This window comes from Gopherus flavomarginatus, chromosome 4 (assembly GCF_025201925.1).
Source record: "Gopherus flavomarginatus isolate rGopFla2 chromosome 4, rGopFla2.mat.asm, whole genome shotgun sequence".
NCBI lineage: Eukaryota > Metazoa > Chordata > Testudines > Testudinidae > Gopherus > Gopherus flavomarginatus.
Window position 1 is genome coordinate 81,945,867 of NC_066620.1, and position 20,849 is coordinate 81,966,715.

Here is a 20,849-nt window from a genome sequence, read left to right on the forward strand (position 1 = left end):
TCCTTTTATTTTTCTTGATAAATCTGTTAATTTTCTAAGAAAAGGGGAAGTCAAGTGCCAAAGTTAAAAGAAATAATTTATGCCACCAGTCTTAAAAGTGTAGAAGAATGTGCCAGCTGAGGGATGATCATTCTCCCGTTATAACACCTCTCATGTGACACATCAGTGTGTGTGTGTTTCTCAAAAGGGCTGTGCGCTTCATAAGTAGTCTATGAACTCTGTGTTGAAGTGGTTGCCATGGTAGTGGGCTGAGTGTGAATTGGAAAGCAAGATTAGCCAGAGTTGGCCTAAATAGCTTAGGAAAAAAAGGCCAAGGACTCTCTCTAATCATTTCTTATATACAACCTTCAGCATGTCTACCAGAGGGGAGCAAAGGCACTCAGACAAAAAAAGCCCACAGAGGTATGCTGCTACATACCAGCCCCAGGGCAGGGTTTGGCTCACTAATCTTTAGAGTGCAGGTTTCAAACCGGGCCACAGGATTCCTTCTTTTGCTCTCTTATGATGAGTCTAAGTCTTAGCACTGCTGGCTGTGCATGTTATGTGGCTATTTAGAAACGTATCCTCTCTGAATCCATAGACAGTAGTTCCATGACTGTTGATTCAGTGAAACTCCATTAAACCTCTGGATTCAGAAGGTATAATGACAATATGACTTAGCTTTTTCCGTGTTTCATAGTACTGTAAGAAATCTTAACTAACCCTCAGAATACTCCCAGGGACTAGTTAAGTATGATACCCATATTACAGATGGGAAGACTTTGGCACAGAGTGGTTAAATGGCTTGCCCAAGTCTACATAGTGAGTCAGTGTCAGAGCTGGGATTAGAACTCATAAATTCCTGTCTCCTACTGCTGGTCCCAATCTTCATGATCACACTGCCTATATCTATCACTTATTCTGAGGTAAATAATAACAGTACTTAGCATTTAGTTGTATTTTTTTTAATTCCTGTGATCTAATATAGTAGTTTTCATCCCCAGATCTCAAAGCACTCTGTACTGGTGGGTAAGCACCATTGGTAGGTGAACAGATAAACCAGCTGAGTACCTCACTCAAAGTGTCAGTGATTCATAGATTTCAAGGCTAGATGGGACTATTGCATCATCTAGTCTGACCCATATATCGTAGGCTATAGAATTTCACCCGTGTACCCCTGTACTAAGCCCAGTAACTTATGTTTAGCTGAAGCGTATGTTTGAGAACGGTATCTATTCTTGATCTGAAGACATCAAGAGATGAGAATCCACCACTTCCCTTGGTAGTTTGTTCGATTGGTTAATCACCCTCACTGTTAAATACATGTACCTAATTTCTAATTTAAATTTGTTTGGTTTCTGTTTCCAGCCATTGGTTCTTGTAATGCCATCCTCTGCTAGATTAAAGAGTCTTTTAGTACCTGGTATTTTCTCCCTGAGAAGGCACTTACACACTAGGACCTTAATATTGATGAACTTAACACTGAGCTAATTTAAATCACTGTAAGGCAGTTTCTCCAGCCATCATCAGTGCCAGAGTGCAGACAAAATCCTTCATATTACCAGGCCTGTACCTACCTCTCTACCTGGACACTCACTCAAAACCTTGGGAAACCAGGTTAGGGGTGGAGTCCCAGGTGGTGTAAATTGGCATTGCTCCAATGAGGCAATTCTGGTTTATACTTGCCAAGGATCTGCCCTTAGGCATTTAGCAGGAGTAGTTTCTATGAGTCAGATTCTTCTCACGTTGATTCTACCTTACTATAACTTTATTGACTTTAGTGGAGAGTTACTCCTGATTCTCACTGGTGTAAATGAGATCAGAAATGGATACTAGGATTCCACTCAGGCCAGTCTCACACAGTCTCCTGATGAGGTGGCAGGTTTTTCCTTAAAGGGATCATAGCCCAGATTTATTGCTCTCTCTCTATTTGATGATAGGTCTGATTCAGTCAGCCACGTGGCCTGACAATTAACCTCCTAGAAGAAAAGGGTGACAGAGGGAGTCCATTGTTCTGCAGACCTGGCTGTTGGCTGCTCTTAGTTTTGCAGCAATTCCTTCTATGTTTTGCACCTCTTAAATTGTTGTCATCCATGTCTGAGAACTGTGACTATCTCTTTGGAGCCAACATTGTGATACATTTTTTGGCAGCCCCGGCCATTCATATTTCACCCGAGTGTTTGTCTCTGTTCCTTATGAGCAATAATCATAAATATCAGGTTTCATTTACAGAGTGCCTTTCATCCCAGCAGATCCCAAAGCACTTTCCAAGCTTACTCAACTATTGTACAGTAACAACATTAGTGGCTTCTCCAGCCAGGTTGTAACTTGCTTCCCATTAAAGTCGGGTTTAGGGGAAAACCAAAACTAGAATATCCTCAATTAAAAAGAGCTTTACAGCTGAAATGTGTTGTGCCTGTTCCCTCGCCATAGGAGACTGGCTCCTTGCCCATGTGTAATCCAACAACTCTTCATGGGGATACAAGAGTTTGAAAAGGGAACATTTTCCCCCCCCTCCCTGATCTTAGAAAATCCAACTTTTCTGGAATGCTGTAGCTCTCTAAAACGGCTTGGTCTGACAACAGCACGTTTGATTCATTTTCCCTCTATGAGAACTAGTGTCTTAGAGAATTTTTGGGACAGATCTTGGGTCCTCGACCTTTCTGTCCTTCAGTTCACCTATCTGTGGGGTCTTAAGAGGTCAATACTTGTAAATATTTAATGTCACTATTAATCAGTCTGACCATCAAGAGCATGGTAGTGTGCACAGTATAAGAATCCGAAAGGAACATTTATCATAGATATTTCTATTATCTAATTGATGTTACTGTTTATTCATAGACTTTTCAATGGCACTCATTACAGTAGTATGTGACTGTGCTACATGCTTTACTGAATGTATCTTCACACACCCATGTGGTGTAATGAAATAATATAAAAATTTACAGATGGGGGACTGAGTCACAGAGTGCTTACGTGACTTGCCCAGGGATACACAGCAGGTCTGTGGCAAGGAATAGAGGCCACATCTCCTGAATCCCAGTTCAGTATCTTAACCATAAGAATATCATTCATCAGTGCAGTGCTTAGATAGCCTCAGATGAACAATGCTATGCCATTCAAAGCAATATTCCTAGAGCCTCCTCTTGCAAGAATAGCTCTAAACTTCCTGGGAGAATTCTAGAAAACAATACAGCACAGCAACCAAGTTCAGAAATAACATAGGTCTTAAAATACCCAACCTACTTATAAACCTCCTGCCTCCCCCACACTAAGCACATTCAAAGGGACATCTTTTCCAAGACCAGTACCTCCTCTGCTATTCTGTCAATAGCATTTTGGTTTGGGTTTGTTTGCATAAATGCACCAACAGCCCTTTTCAAATAAAATGCTGCCCATATTGAAGTTATATAAACTGGCAAAAGATGCAAGGCTAATTATTAATCAGTACTTACTGTGGCCATTGGTCTCTCTCTGTATAAGTGCCAACATTAGCATTTTTTAAAGGTTTAATTCATTATTGATTAAAGGTTTGTGTGTGAATAAAGGCTTGATAAGGTCTCTCTGACTATGTGTCCCTCTCTTTCCTCCATCAACAAAGGCTACAAATGTCACAGAAGATGATTTTGCAACTTACATTCATATATATAGAGAGAGAGGCGGGTAAATTGCTTTAAAGGGACACTGTCAAGATAAAAAGAATCTATTTTAAAAAATCCATACCTATCTTACTGATAACATCATAGATGATCTAAAGAGTCCAAAGCTTAAACATCTTATATATTTGCTTTATTTATTTATTTTGATTTTCAGAAAAATAAAAAGTGTGCCTCTCCAGGGCTGAATTTTTTTTTTCTAAATCAGAAACCATCCAACACCATGAATCTGTCAATTCCCCCTCATCATGCTGCAGAAATAAACCTGTAAACAATTACTAATGAAAACACTCATCCACCCCAGACACCGAGCCCTTCCTAGAATCTGTGCTCCCTGGCCTCTTGTTGTTTTGTCACAATTTATTGCATTTTGTGTTAAACGAGGGGGCCTCGCTAAGTGTATATGATCTCTGAGATGCTTTTTAGCAAATATAAATTTGTGTTCATTTGAGAGAGGAAAAACTTGCTGCAACCAAAGTATTTGTTCTCCTCTGCATGCCTCATCTTTGAACAGACAGCCCCTGGGGCAGTCCATAAGATGGTGCTGATGCCCAAACTGTTGTGCAAATACTTTATTATATTCGACACTGTAACCTTGGAAAAAATAATATCGCCTTTTGTATGAGGCACTTGTAGGTTGTAAGAAGTTCAGGGCAAGAACTGTGTCTTCCTACGTATTTACACAGTGCCTAACACAATGTGGCCTCGATCTTGACTGGGACCTTTGGGCACTACCACAGTACAAATAATACTTTTAAATTTAAGCATCAGGTTGGGACCTAGCCTGCCTAACAGAACCCCTGTAGCATAAAGGATTATGGCCTTGTGAGCACTGTCATTCAGACAGCAGCAGTAGGGAGAAAAAAGAAAGTGAAAATGAAATAAAAAGAGAGATCAAAGACTAGCGTGCTCCTTCCTATGAGAAACTCTCTGGGAAGGGGCCTTAGGGGTAGGGAAATTCTGTGAGGCTTCCCGTGTGGAGTTTTTTTTTCTCTCTCCAAATCCTTCTAATCATGGGCGGGCAGAGAGTGGGTTTGACCACTGAACATGGTGACCAGATAGCAAGTGTGTAAAATCGGGACTTTTTTTTTTAATGGAGGGGGGCATAGCTTCCTATATAAGACAAAGCCCTTAATATTGGGATGGTCCCAGTAATATCGGGACAGCTGGTTACCCTACTGCTGAAGAAGAAGCAGGAAGTTCGATCCCCAAACCGAGGGGTAACATTTTCCATCTTCCAGAGGACTGAATTTCAGAAAGCAGTTTTGCTGCTCAGAGAAAGTTGAGGGCTTCAGGAGTTATCACAATGAAAAAGGAGTAAAGCTACAAATCTCTGAATGGGGGAGGGGAAGGAGTTGCATACCAGACCGCTGCATACATGAGGAATTTCACAAGAAAGCAGTTTGAAAAGAGAAACATGGTCAGGAACTGACAAACATATTTCTGCAAGGAACCAGGATAATTTCCCTTAAATTCGGAGTATATTTCTATCAGTCTGGTTATAATCCTGTGATATTACTTCTAAAAATAAAACCAATAGAATTACTGTGGATTATTGGCACTGCCATGATGTAGTTAAGCTTTAAATAAAGCTGCATAGGGATTTTTGTTTTGTTTTTGTTTTAATACTAGCAGGCCCTAATGGTGGCTGGCAAAGACGCAGGTACCGCCCTGGTGCAGTATAATATGATGTCCTGAGAACTGATATAATCATGACTCATTCTAGCCAGATACTTTAATATAGGAAGTTGGATACAAGATATGTAAAAATAATCTTGTATTTTTTCCTTCCCAATGAAGGTCACTTCTGAAATACTATGTGAAATGAAAAATGGAGGGAAAATGTCCCTCTTTTAGTAAGAAGTATCATTTTGTGCCGGTTCTACTTTCCTATCTGTGATCTTGTGGTAAGCACTAATGGACTTTGTGCAATATGCTGTGAGTCAAATCACCAAGTGGGTGCAGTGGTATGGGGCTGGATAGCTCCAGAAATCAGTAATAGGTTTTAGAGCCTTTTGCATTAAGATATTGGTTGAAATCCAGCTCATGTGGCTAGTTAATGAAAGTTATTGTTTGGTTGGTAGTCTCACTGTTTACCTCATGGAAGCTATCAACACAACTAGCACGTTCAGCGCTGGCATATAAGTGAATGGGCCATGGAGGATGAATCTCTCTCTCACACCTAGGGGATTGTTTGAGGCACAGTGGCAGGGCAGTGTGGGGAAGCTTGTGGCAATCCATATTACCTATTCCCCTCTGCAAGGGGATACAAGTCTATGACAATGCTAGCTAGAGAGCTTTAGCTCAAGCTGTATCAGATTAAGTGCTTCACTCTGGAGGTCCCAAGTTCAGTTCCCCCTGGTTCTTATGAAATACCCACAGAAAGGAGCTGTGTGAGGACGAAAACTCTGCAAAGTTCTCCTAGCAGCAGTTTCTCTAAATCATTGTATCAGAAGGCAGGATTTGTCCCCTTCCACACTGAAATCCTTGCAGATGGCCTGATCTCCTGAGAACCCTGTGCTATCTGTGCACAGGTCCACTACCCTCTCCTCCCCCTGGGTCCCTGACAATTTACCAGGGTTTTCCTCAGCCCACCAAAAAGGATTTTCTCAGCACTCAGGGGATCTACAGGAGTTAGTACAGCCTTAGACTGCGTTAATTTTCTGTCAGCATTTCCTTTGGTACCCACAGGAGATAGCAATTCATATCCCCCTATCCCTGAACTCCCCTTTCTGCCCCTTCTGTAGATTCTGAAGGTTCAGCTAATTTGTCTTAGGATCCCATCTTTAGGGCATTTATCCAAAGTGAATCTCATTATGAACTTTTTAAGTTTACCTGTCACCAGCACAATTACGTCAAATCCTCATTGGATTGGATAACCAGAGAAGTGTGGGCTTTAGTTTACTCATTTACCCAAAGGAGGATGCTGGGGGATTGGCCTGTATCAAAACCCCAGATCCAACATACAGCCCTCACCCCCAGCAGTTAAGGACGTTTGTCTCTGGATCCAGAACTGAATTTCACAGTTGGCGTCCATCTGTACAGTGAGGAAAACCAAAACCCAAGGTCTAAACACACCCTTGAACTTTGAGGACGTTCAGAACTGGATCCAGGTCTGAACTTTGTGTGTTGGGCCCGTCACTACTTATAACACAGCTCAAAATAGTGTGTTTCTGGGGTTAGAGGCCAACCACATTTGGGCTCAAGTGCTTTCATTTTGTGGTCGCCTTTTACTCATGTTCAGTCCTGTGACTCTGTGCATCCCCTGCCCCATCTTGCTCTTCTAGCTTTTTCCTCATGGCCAAGAAGTTTGGGATTGTATATAGTTGTCACTGTGCCTTGGTGGGTCACAGCTGAGAATTCCAAATTCAGGACAGCCTGCTGAGAAATAGGGCAGACTCACTCCAAACTGGACGTTATTCTATCATTAGATTATACCAAGCCAGTAACAAAAGTAAAGTTCTGTGTCACCACATTAGTTAAGAAGTTAGGGATGCAGTCTCCTTAGGCATTCCAGCCCTTGTCTCACTACCCAGACCCTGGACTCTATGATGAGTGGTTACTGAAAACCACTTTAATCAAATATAGGGTCCTTCCAATCTTAAAAGATCAGTCACTTAGGCCTGGGCTACACTAGCTGGGGGTGTAGGGGTGTTCGAACTAAGATACTGCAACTTCAGCTACGTGAATAGCATAGCTGAAGTCGAAGTATCTTAGTTCAACTTACTTGGCCATCCTCACGGTGGTGAGTCGACCGCTGCGGCTCCCCTGTCGACTCCACTTACTCCTCCTGCCGAGGTGGGGTATGGGCGTCGATTCACGGATCGATTTAGCACGTGCAGACTATCCGGCAGGTAGTATAGACGTACCCTGTGACAGGTCAATATTTAAGTCAGATCTTACCCAATAATCACGCTGGTGCCAATCCTTTAGTAATTAACAGCTAAAAATTTAATAATAAAAGGAAGAACAAGAGAGTTAATAATGGTTAATAGAGCACATACATACAAATGATTGCAAAGTCCTTATATCGGGTTTGCAGCAGTGATGGTATAGACAGCTAGCTTGTAAAGTCTCTCTGATAATTTCCAAAAGATTGGACAGTCCTCTGTGCTCCTTTTACTTGTAAACTCACACTCCAGAGAATCAGGGCAGGAAAAAGCCAAAATGGAGACATCTCAGGGTTCTTTTATATCCTTTGCCATCTGCCTGGAATTTTTCTGTTTCAAAGCTTACACAGCCCAGTTTGTGGAAAGCTACTGGCACAAGATGGTATCCAGGGTTACATGAGCATGTGACATGTCCTTACATGACTTGGTGACTCACAGGGGGTACACATTAGCCCCTTGGAACCTGAAGTTTTCTCAGGAAGAGCTATCTGGGCGGAATGAGTTTCTTCTGTGACCCATTGTGAGAGTTAAGTGTGTTTGATGGGCCATCAACACAAAGCCGACTAGCCTTGATGTAATCTTATCTGGTGGGTGTTACCCAGGAATACCACATGTATAAGATACAAATCCATGGCCAATATTAATCACTTCAGACACCGAGATGATACATGGATTTAATCAGGATAATCATATTTGATAGGTTGTAACTCTTCCATTAACACCTTACATGACATACTTTGGGCAAGATTTGTTGCAATTGTCTAACAGTGATATAAATGGTCATATTTCAGTCATACAGCATCGCAGTAGTCTTCTCTGAGGTTGTGTTGTCATAGATGGAGCCATCAATTGGCTGGAAAGACTGCTAGAAAGAGATGGGATAACCTGCTGCCCCAGATGAATTTCTTTGCAGCATCTCTGCTCAGACAGCTCAGATGACAGACTTCCTCCTAAGGCTTCCAGAGCACTTTGTTTATTTGGAGCCTCATAAAACTCTAAAGCAGTGTCCAGATTTTAATATTACATTTCCAGGCAAATGCAGCTCAGATAAATAACCAGTTTAACCAGTAACTAGACACAGTACAGAGATCTTGTTTTTTACCCCCAATTTTCCATCTAGTTTGACCGAGGCACAAAGAGGTTGACCGATTTGGCCAAGGTCACTCAGTGAGGCAGTGGTTTATCTTGGATTAGCAGCTTTCTTATTCTTTCTTACATACATCCACTAATCTAGTCTTGCACTTCCTTATATTTCTCCACATCCACCCTCCATCCCTCCCTTCCCCCAAATTGCGTAGGAGCTCCTGTCTGCTGCAGTGATTTCCTTCTGAACAATACCTGTTGTGCTAGCAGCAAGGACTCTCTTGGTTCCCATGCTTGGAGCAGTTTGAATTTCCTGCTGGCTCAGCAGCAAGACTTTCAATGTTTTTTATACTTATTCTTCTTTGAGAGCACATGGAGGAGTGCAGTTTGCCTATGAATAGCAAGCCAACTGGGCAAGCGGCAGGAAGCTTGCATACTAAACCGTGTGAACTTTGAAGGGGTATGTGTGTGTGGGGGGGAAGTGGAGAAGATTTGCTGGCTAAGGCATTTTCGGCAGTTTTATACTTTATAACCCTGTTACCTATAAAATAACAAAGCTCTGCTGAGACTCTTGTCTACCAAAATAATAAAAACATGTACAGGGTGAGGGGTGAGAAAGACTTTAAAACAGGAGATAAAGGAGAAAGATGGGGAGGGATTGAAGAGTGGGGTGGGGAGATTAGAGAGAGATGTGACTCACCTTTTAATTATTTATCTGAAAGTCTGCACACGTGTTCCCTACATGGTTTTTGCCCCACTCATCTGCCAGTTCATCTTGTGCTACACCATTCAGGCTCATAAAAGTCATGTTACTTACCACCTACTTGGCCTGAATTTCTGTGGATAGGTTCTGGAGTTCCTTGGCGAAACTAAAAGAAACCCTTTCCTCTCTCCTTGTTCTTTCTGACTGCTCTCAGTAGTCAGTAAAAATAAATGAAAAATCCCCTTCTGCATGGATCAGGCAACTGCATTGCTATATAAGCAGGCTTTTGACTAACAAAACTGTAAGATGCAAGCATGAACTGATCACTCTCTGTCAAAGCTGTCTTCAGTGCATGAGCTGCAGACGCCACAGTGCATGATGAGGCATTGCTCGGCAGTTATTGTGTGGATCTCTAAAACTCTGATAATTCAGGGCCCCGCCAGGTCTGCGTGGCTGATTACTACAGTGTTAGAGAGGTTTCTTTGAAAAAGGCGCTAGGTAGAAGGAAGAAGTGGCCCAAGCTGTCAACCCACAGGATTGCCTCATCACTCTTACTCATGTCTAAAAAACGGATGCTCAGCCCCTGCTTTGAAAATGAAGTGGCAGAGGATCACATGTGCTTCTCATATGGTTAAAGGCACTTCATTTCCTGACAGAAACTCACCCTGACGTATGTTAGACACTGAAGTCAGGTTTTCCGGCCTGCAAGGCCCTTATAGCTTGAGACCGCATGCGACAAAGTGGTGCATTTGGGCTGGAGGGTTAGTTCCTCACAGCAAGTACACCACAGAGAGATGGGGGTGTGGATGAGTAGCTGAGCAGGAGAGAGTGTGGGGATGACACAGGACTGGAGTGAGTGGTTTGTGGGGAGGATCTATTTTTATGGTGATTGTGTAACAAAGGGAGAAGTGGTGGGAGGAGTAAATGTTCAGCAGAGAGAGACAGGTTAAAGGAGTGTTGTGTGTCACTATTAGTCATGCTGTAGTATTATTAAAATGCAATGAAAGCATCCTGGGCTATGGAAAGAATAGTCTCTCTGTTTAATAACACAATTATCGGCCTACCTTAGGGTGTGCTAAGGCTCCCGTTGCTCTAGTAGCTAAGTTTTTCCTGGATAAATTAGATCTATGTAGCAACGTCCCAACCTCACCTCAAGGAATCTTTTTCTGTATTGTTATTATTGTGCAGCCCCAGTCCTGGACCTGGACCCATCATCCTAGGTGCTGTACAAACACAGAACAAAATGATGGTCCTTGCACCAAAGAGTTTATGGTTAGAACCTACTGACTTCAAATGGTGGGCAAATGTGTCTGGCACTATACGCACACAAAATAACAAGCAGACTCTATGCCAGAGAACCTACAATCCAACATACAAATCTTCCATTCTTCTCACTTCCTTGATTATAGGATGCTCTGCTTGAATTCAATATTATAAGTAGCTTTGGTAGCACCACTTATTATTAAGGCTGCCCAACATTTCCTATTATAAGACCCAATTTTTGGCTGCTTATATGTCTTTAGCCATTCCTGTTTAGGCTGAAATTTTCCATGCCATGTGTCTACCGCAGGCTGAAAGTTTTGGGATAGTTTCAGCAAAAGTGATATTTGCATGAACAAGATTAGAGAAAAATATGCGGTACCTATGTTAAAAAAAATACTTAAACTCTTTGATTGTGAAGCTCTAGTTTCCCCGTACTTTGGAGCAGAGCCTTGAAATTTGTCAGGGGGGACTTTTGTGTCATGGAAGTGTCTTTTGCGGTTCCCTATGAAAAAAATACCCTAATTCAGCTGAGTTATAAGCCTTTGAAAAAAAATCTCATTTGGCATGTGCTCAGTAGAGACTTCTTGGAATTTAGCAGGTAAATTCTCTGAAGATTTCAAATGCATTGGGGATGCTCTAGCCCAGGGCTTCAGGGGCAGAACAGGATTGTTCCTGCAACTGCTACTCCAAGCTACCAGGAATCACGTGGTGCCAAACACAAGAACTGAGAGCCTGGAGACGGTCTCTCCTGTGCTCTCAGTGCTCCCCCTGCTGTCACCCAGGCAGCATGATGGACCCAGCCTGACTAGAATGCTAAGAGGATAAGATTCTGACCTGAGGCAGGGCGATGGAGGGACTGGAGCTGGTGGGGAAAGAGGTGGCTGAGACAGGGAGCTAGAGGCAGAAAGAAGGGTGTGAGGACTGAAAGCCAGTGCGGTGGGGAGAGTGGGACAGGGAGACGCTGGAGCAGAAGGAGTCAGGCCTGGAGCTAGGGACAGGGGCAGAAGGATCTGTGCTCACTGGAGCACATTACCCTTCAGAACCTGGACTGGAACCCAAGATTTCTGAGTCTCACAATTCCTCTGTAGTCAGCAAATAGCTCTGAAACCCACTTGCAAAAGTGTGTGTGTATGTCTCATCCTCCATATAGAAGATGATAACCCACTACTGCTAGTAGTGCTGACTTTTGTGATGCCAGATGATGGAATTTTGATTTTTCATTTTGCTTTTTTAAAACCTAGGACATTATACACAAACCCTGTCCCCAGCCCATATGAAGAGAATGTTAGGGTTGCAAAGTCAGGCACCCAAAAATTAAGAAATGATAGAATTAAGGGTGCTTGTGCAACCATAATTCAGCTCCTAGATGCATTATGATACAGTCTTAATTACTTGATCACATACAGTTTTCTCAGTACCCTGCCTCTCATTCAATTCACAAGATGGACTGTGCTCTGGGGATGAATCAGTTGTGTAGCAAAGGAGACTGTTGTCTATTCAACCCCCTGACTCATTTGTTGCAGAATCTGGAAGATGAATAGAGCATGAAGAGCACAGGAGAGACAGTCTGCCTGCTCTAAGTTCATGTGCAACCCCAAGGAAAAGTCTTGCTTTGCAGTGGCATCCCTTGGCTAGAGCATGAGCAGTACAGGCAGAATCTCCAGAGAATTTATCTGGCAGACTCTAACAAGCCTCTGTCGACCATCTGTGAACTGAGCTTTTCAGAGGCTTATTACTTGGACAAAATTGGGCAAATTTTCATGGGAATGGGAAAGGTACAGCCCTGTCACCCGGGTGACTCCACTGCCAAATTTCAAGACCCTTCTCCAAAGCATGGAGGTGCTAGAGCTTCTCAGTGAAATAGCGGTATGATTTTTTAAACATGGTAAAACAATGGATTTTCCCCTTACTCTTGTTCTTGGAAATGGTTGAACGGTGTTAGTTGAAGCTTACCAAAAAATTCAGCCTGAGGCAGATACCCAGAATGGAAAATGTCATTCCAAGAAGTTAAAGTTTAGCAAAGTGATAAGGCAACTGCAAACAGAGTCTTATAATGGGAAGTGTTAGGCAACCTTAACTATAGGCAGAGCTACCAGCACAACATATAATAAACACATCAGGGACAAAAGTACAAATCCTGGTACTATAGATTCCTCCACAGGGACACATGTGCCTACAAACCCCTATATTTGCGCATATAGTTAGTTAACTTGTGCAAGCAAGTATTCCCTTGCACATATAGACGTTTGCCAGTACTGTGATTGGAATCACTATTTTGTAGATACATCTGTTGTCTTTGAAACCTGGGTCCTGTCTCTAATGGTCTGGTGTAAAAATAAATTCACTACTGAGGGAAAATGACTGAGAAAAACACAATGATAAAATATGGAGGAAAATATTTGTTTTGTTTTCATGTAAATAATCTAAAAACAGATAAAGTGCAGAAACGAATAGTAAACTAATTATATGAATTTATGGGAGTGTGTTTGGGTGTGTGTGTTGACAGTACATGTGCGATAAAAGATATTTACATCTTTATAAATGTTAATATGTAGAATAAATAACAAGCAACACAGCTGTGAATTATGCAGTTATATATAATTCCATTGACAGTTATGTTGATGTCAGAAACCCCAAGAGAGAAGACAGACTCACCAGAGCCTACATTGGAACTATAGGCACACAATATACAATATACTTTAATGATAATGATAATGACAACAATAATTCCATTCTACTGTGATCTACTATGGAGTATCTGCAGTTCCACCTGCAGCCTCTTCGAGGTAACTGTCCTCTATGGAAGTGGCTGATATCAAAGGAAGAACTCTTGGGCAACCACCTGCTGATTTCTGGCCCATTCTCACAATTATAATTCATTTCCAATCACTTCACTATCCAGAAAGGGTGCTTTATGGAGAAAAGTGCAGTGTGGCAGAAGGAGGAGAGAGGAGAATTATGGTGGAGGTGGGGCAGGAATTAATGAGCATTAGCAGCAGAATAAGGGCAGTATTGCCAACCCCAAAGTTCAATAATTATGAGTCAGGCTCACCAAAACCCATGAGATTGGCTTTAAAATCATGTAAAAATAATAGCTTTGGTGTTCTTTTTATTTGCCTTCTGCTTTGCTGGGGTCACATTTTGAAGCTTTCGCTATAGCCGCGAGAGCTAGAAACTTACTTTTTCTTTAAGAATGAAGGCTGAAATTGTCACATATCCACTTGACTCCAGGAGCTGGGACTTTAAGGAAAACGATAATTATCGTATATCAGAGGGGTAGCTGTGTTAGTCTGGATCTGTAAAAAGCAACAAAGAGTACTGTGGCACCTTATAGACTAACAGATATATTGGAGCATAAGCATAAGGATCCATGCATCCGACAAAGTGGGTATTCACCCATGAAAGCTCATGCTCCAATACGTCTGTTAGTTTATAAGGTGCCACAGGACTCTTTGTTAATAATTATCATGTGACTCATGACAAAATCATGCGAGTTGGCAACACTCTGAGGGAGCGGAGCCTCTTCATCCTTCCCCCTAGTTTGTGCCCATGAGTTCTAATCATTACAGCCCAAATTTTCAAAATCACCAGAGATTTTGGGGGCCTGCATTTTTGGATATCAAACTGGAGAAACCTAAAAGGGGAAGGCTTTTCAGAAGGTGAGTGCTCAGCACTTGCTGAAAACCTGGTGCCTTTAGGATAGATGTGTCAGGTTGGACAATCAAAAACAGAAGCACCCAAAATCATTGAAAAAACGAGGAGTCCTTGTGGCACTGGTCACTTTTGAAAATCCCAGGAGTCACGTTAAAAAACTGCCACAGCCCTGAAAGGAAAGTTGGAAATGATTCCTTGCCTCTGATGGGCCCCAGGGTTTTTGGAAAAGGAGCTCTCTCTTTCTGCTTGATCTGCTTGCAAGACACTCGAGCAAATTCACTGACAATTACTCCAGATTTAAACAGCTGTGGAGTGTCTTTAGTGCCCAAAGATATACCAGGGAAACAGCAGTAGCACACCGCTTCACATACTGAGGTTGGGTGTGACTGAAGAATGTGCTGTTCCAGGATCACAGAATCATAGAATATCAGGTTTGGAAGGGACCTCAGGAGGTCATCTAGTCCAACCCCCTGCTCAAAACAGGACCAAACCCCAACTAAATCATCCCAGCCAGGGCTTTGTCAAGCCGGGTCTAAAAACCTCTAAGGAAGGAGATTCCACCACCTCCCTAGGATGTTCCTTCAGAGGCTTTTGACAGCAGAACTACTGTGGGGTTTAGAATTAAATCTCCTCACCTCCACCCTCTTTCAATATAAATAAAGAAGACCCTATATAATACTTTTTATAAAGAGTAATACATACAAAAACTGCTGCCTGCCACCATCAGGGGTCATTTGCTGCACAAATGAATGAAACTCCTGCCTTAGGGTATGGCTACACTTGAAATTTCAAAGCTCTGCCGCGGCAGTGCTTTGAAGTGTGAGTGTGGTCGGAGCGCCAGCGCTGGGAGAGAGCTCTCCCAGCGCTGCACGTAAACCACATCCCTTACAGGTGTAGCTTGCAGCGCTGGGAGCCGCGCTCCCAGCGCTGCGGCACTGATTACACTGAGGCTTTCCAGCACTGTATCTTGCAGCGCTCAGGGGGTGTTTTTTCACACCCCTGAGCGCGAAAGTTGCAGCGCTGTAAAGTGCCAGTGTAGCCAAGCCCTTAGAGCCTGTTGCTAGCCCCAGGCTTCTGTCTGCTTCCAACTTTGTGACCTCTAGCAGTACTTAAGGTCAACAGAAAGAAATTTCACTTGGCTGTTCAACCCACCTCTCTTTTGGGAAGAAATTGGCTAGATTCCCCTGACCAAAAATAACTGATACATCTTTTCATTCAAAAATAACCCCACTTATCTAAAAAACACCACAAAAGAGATAACTCCTCCCCACTTTTTGACACACAAAAAATCCCGTAGTAAAATTACATTATTTAATTTAACCAGTGGCAGAACCACAACAAAATTGCCACCCTGTTACTAAACTACATTTCCCAAAAGGCCAGAGGTCTAAGTTCAAAGTTCACACCATTCTATAAAATATAAGAAGACCCAGCTGGGTAGTTTCTGACTCCATTACAAAAGCTTTCAGGCTGCAAGGAAGACTTCTAAGGAATATAACAGCTCCCATCAGCTATGTTGTTACAAAACCAAAGGCACAGTTTTCAGACAAGATGATAAGGTACCTTTAACAATAAGTAAATCATTGCATTGCACCCCAACATACTGGTTTTCATAATGTGTCCTAGTTTTATATTTGGTCTCTTAACTACACTCTTCTGCCCCCTCACTCCCCACAAGAAATGCATCATTCACTACTTGTACTATCAGTAGATCTATCAAAAATAGAGTCTTTCAATCATCTCCTTTTACTAATGTATTCAGTGTGCCAAAGTAAGACTTGTGCCTTTCAGGATTGTTCTAGGACACATGAATGAAAAAAAAAAAAAGGAAGCTGCTGGCCAGCAAAAAGAACAGCCAGAAACCCTTTAAACTAATTTCGTCTCATATTCTCCACTCCACCACAAAGAAAGTAAAGAAAAATTCTTAGCAGAGTGAAACATTGGCATGGAGGGTGGGGTGAGAGGGTGAATTCCACTTCTAACTTTGTTAGCAGAACTTATTGTAAAAATGTTAATTTTGAATAATTTGTGTCATGCATTTCCCTTTTCATCTAAAAACATATTTCTATTATTTTTTAATTTTGCTTGCACATTCACAGTGTTTAAAATAATCTCTCTGTGTATAATTCAAAGCTCTAATTCCTAACAAGGGGTTATATTCATTTGGGATGTGTATAATAGGGAATGTTGTGTTCACTTTTCAACATCACAACTTTCAAAAAGTACAGTTGGGATTTTGGATTATTCCATTCTTATTGCATGTTTTTTTCTTGAATTCTCTCTCTCTAAATCGGGATCTCCTAGGAGTTATCTCTTTAGACTACAAGATGACATTCTGAATTATAGCAACCTTCATTTTACTAGATCAAATCTCTGATGACTGACTGTTTCCATCAGTAGCAATATTCAGATCAGGTTTATATATAGCCTATAAGTTAAATGCAACACTCTTGAGCAAGGGTGCTACATCCAATTCTTAGGCCAGCCCTGCTGTCAGGTTAGTGAGTTTCTTTATTTGAATAAGGACTTTTGCTGAAAACTCTAAAGCATCACCAGGCAAAAAATGTAAATACGAGTATGCTGTCATTACTGTTAATAAGTGAAACTTCTATTACATGTAAGCAAACCCTTGACACAGTGATTGCCATAGCTCCCTACAAAGGGATCTGAGAGACTAAAATTAAGTGGTTTTATATAAGAGGAATTATTCTTTTTTTAACCATTCTGATATCATTCTGATTTACTCTAGTCCTGTTGGACCGCTATGGAAAGTTTCACATCTTGTGGTCTGTGAGAAGTGTTTCTTCTATACCCACATTCAGATTGAAAAGTTCAGTCAGTTAGTTTTATCTGATTATAATATTTAGTGAAATGCCCTATATCAGGCAAAAAGTTATGCACGTCTGTTACTGGCATTCCGTGACTTCTTGTTGCACTTTGCCTTAGAAAAAGTTTCCTGTGCAATATGATACAATATACTCCTTTGTAACTGCACATTAGGATATGCTACTGCTGCTTCTGGGTAAAAGATTTCTTTATTTCTAGAAAGTGTAAGAGATGTGCCAGGGGATGTGACTTCAAATTAACAGATTTGTGCGTTCCTTTGTTTAAACAAGTGCATGCTGTGCTGGTTAATTTTTCATGTGATTAATGTTCAGAATCCTCTTTTTAATCTTCTCATGAAAACCTGTTTACTTAGCAATTCAAGTCTCATGAATCTCTGTTCAGCAGAAATGTAAACGTTTTGATAAAACTGTTCGTAACAAGTTTGATTCATTTAGTCAGCTTGACTAACTGCAGAGTTTTAAATTCTTTAATCAGGAAGGATTTACTGTAAGTTGATGGTTTTGTGTAATTTTATAAAGAACTATGGAGAAGACAGGACCCTGGCATCTAACCTGAATGAAGGGTACTGACCTCCACTGTATAGTTATCTGGTGTTCTACTGAGCTCTATACCACAATGCGCACAGTGTGGATCCCTGTGGGTCTTACAATACTGAGCAGACCCAATCCAGGCTTGGGAAAGAATTTAAGCACCAGAAATGGAGGAAAGGTTTAGCTTAAGACTTTATGATGAGCCTGACTGTTTCATCTTACATGTACTGCCATGTCCCAGATGATTAACCTGATCTTCCAGAAAGAGCATTCTAGGCTTTTCCTTCCGACAAGCCCCTCGGTATCATGGCATTCTTGGGTGGACAGGGAAGGAAGTAGGCTCTCCCCAGAGTATCATACCCCCTTGACCAGCCTGGGAGTCTTTATATTGTGCCATAATGAGCTCCTTCCTCCACTAAGTTTTCAAATGCTACTTAAACAATATTTCCAATTTCTACCAGCACAGGTTAAAAAAGGATTAAGCCCAAAACCTCAGCTTGGATCCATGGCATGACTGATCCTTCTCCCTCCTGTCTAACCTATCAAACTCCACGCATAATCCAAAGAAGCCTGTTTTTTATTTCTAACCCAATTTTGCAGACCCAAGAGTTTAAGATAAGCATTGGATGTGAAGCTGAGTGTTTAACTCAATGCAACCGCTAAATCTTCTGAGATTTACCCAGTGCTCTTTTTTTGTTAATGGGCAATGCAAATCCTTGCCAACTTCCCTGTTATGTTCTTCTGTACCCATCTTTCAATATTCCTGAGTAATATAACCAAAAACAGGCTTAAAGCTAACTTGCTCTTTCTTAAATATAGACTGTGCTCAGAATGCCAGAGCAACTGGACTGTTTATGAATGTTTTGCACCAGCAGGTTCTGTCTTTGCTCATTGATCATTCTTCTTTCCTTCTCATGGTGTATGAAAATTCAGTGTGTGCCCTCCCTCCTCACACTAATGTTCTGAAACCTTCTTAATTTCAGTTGACGTGGGTTTTGCAAACCAAACTGGATGGGTTGATTAACCTGGGCTTGCAGCCCTTCAGGTTCCCTTGGGTTTTTAATTCCACACAATCCTGAAGCTAACTCTTGAGAAAATCACCTGCTTCGTACCAGATGAGCACATTTCATTTTTTTCTTGCATGTTCAGACAGGCCGTACCCCATTGTCTATGAGGCCACAATCTCCTTTCACATAAGCAGTCCTGTATGGAGAGGGAGGATGTCTGTGGCTCAGAACTTCCCCTTTGGCTCTTGTTATTGAGAATAGTCAGCTGGCCTATATCTCACATTTTGAGCCTTCAGGAATGCTGTAAAGTAGGTCCATAGGGCCCTCCAGTCCAGGAAGGAAGAGGTGCAAGTGGCCTTCCTGCCCCCTCATTCAGCAGGACACTGCTCTGCTGCTTCCTTATGGGATCTCTCATTCAGAGCTGGATTAGAATGAACTGTATGGATCTGTGGCAGGCTGGCAAGAGAAGCGTGTGTGTGTGTGTGTGTGTGTGTGTGTGTGTGTGTGTGTGTGTGTGAGAGACACACAAAGAGAGAGAGATCACTTGCGCATGACATTTCTGCTTCATGGGGGAGATTGGAAAGAAAGCTGTGCCAGTGCACAGGGCAGCTAACTGGTTGCCATGCATGGCACCTGAACTGGCCAAACTATGGGTCATGGGCACACGTGACTTGTGGATTATGGGTTATACCGAAGAGGGTGTGACCAGCTCCATTGTTCAGATTGCTTCTCCATGTACTTTTTTTCACAGACTACAGTGAATCATGGGGAGTCAGTTTTCCCTCAGGAATAAACATGTTCCTTTTTCCCAACTTCAGCAGTGTTTTGGGGCTTATTTTAATTGATGGGAAGGATCTACCTTAGGTCCTTGCACAATAGTTAACAATCAGGACTTCATTGTGGTTTGGTTTTTTTTTTGGTTGCACAGACTAATCACTCCAACATCATACCCTGTCCAAGTACTTGTTTTAAGAGATGCCCTACTTATGCAGAAATGTATAGCTATAATGTAGGGTGGTTTAAAGGACATACCTGTTTCAGTCGCTGCTGTTTTTAATAAAGACCATATCTTTATGTGGCTGAATTGTTTTGTCCAAAAAATTTTTTGGACAGACTTCAAATGTTTTTGGATTGGCTATGGATCGTTGCACAAGTGCTATGATATAAGGTGGAAAAATCTGCCCTTCACTTATTAATAGACTGAATATCAGAAACGAGTTTACAGCCTAAACAGTTTCATGTAATGTGACTTCAGCTGGCTTTTCTCTCCCAACCAAGACAAGGCTCAAGAGTATGGTAAATGTGCAAAAAGAAATAAATAGAAAGGAGAGCTCATTTCTTCCTTCTTGTTTTTCCCTATTCATCTTTCATTTAAATGTCCTCTTTTTTGGAATCGTTCACCATGCCTGCCTGAGTTGCCCTCCCATAGAAAGGTAGGGGAACGGTTTTTAAGGCTGTAAGTGATACCACTAGATTGTCCACAGTGACAAAATCTAATAACTTTCCTTTGCCCACTGAGTATGAGATACGGTGAATGCTGCAGCCACTGCTGGATGTGTTTCAGATTGGGGAGGAGGTGAGCCCACATCTTATCATGTTGCTGGAGGAAACAGCAAAGTGTTTGATCAGTGTTCAGGATACAGGCTCCTTCAAGTTGCTTTGAAAAAGCAATAGTCTTATCACAAATTACTGAGTCCAAAGAGTAATCAGTTACATGCTGCTGGTTACTGCCTCAGAAAAGTAACAGATGACTGATTGCTTTTAAATTGCTTTTGCATTGCAGGTTGAGACTGTCTCTCTACGGAAGTTGTTGCATCACTAATCATGCTTTCAACAGGAACAGCAGGGCTGTTGAGAACAAAATGAAAGTAAGCCATGTTATTTTTCAGTCTGAGTAGTAATCAGGTTCTTGGTATCTGGATGGGAGACCTTCAAGGAAAACCCTAGGTGTTGCAGGAAGTGGTGTTGGTGACTCAGTAAATGTCACATTTCCCTCTGAGTCAGTATTGAAGCCGAGTCCTGGAAGATTTCAGGTGGAGGTGATGCCGCCTTACATATGAAACGTAAAACCCCAGAGCTACTTGAGATTCTTCTACATTTCAACAAACTTTTCTTGACATTTGCTTTTGTTTTTGTCTTTAACCCAGGTCTATGTAAAATCAAAGGCCTGACCTCTTGCAATTGTCTAAGATTCCCTGGATTTTTTAGAAAATGTAAGAGTGTTAGCATTTGGCGGC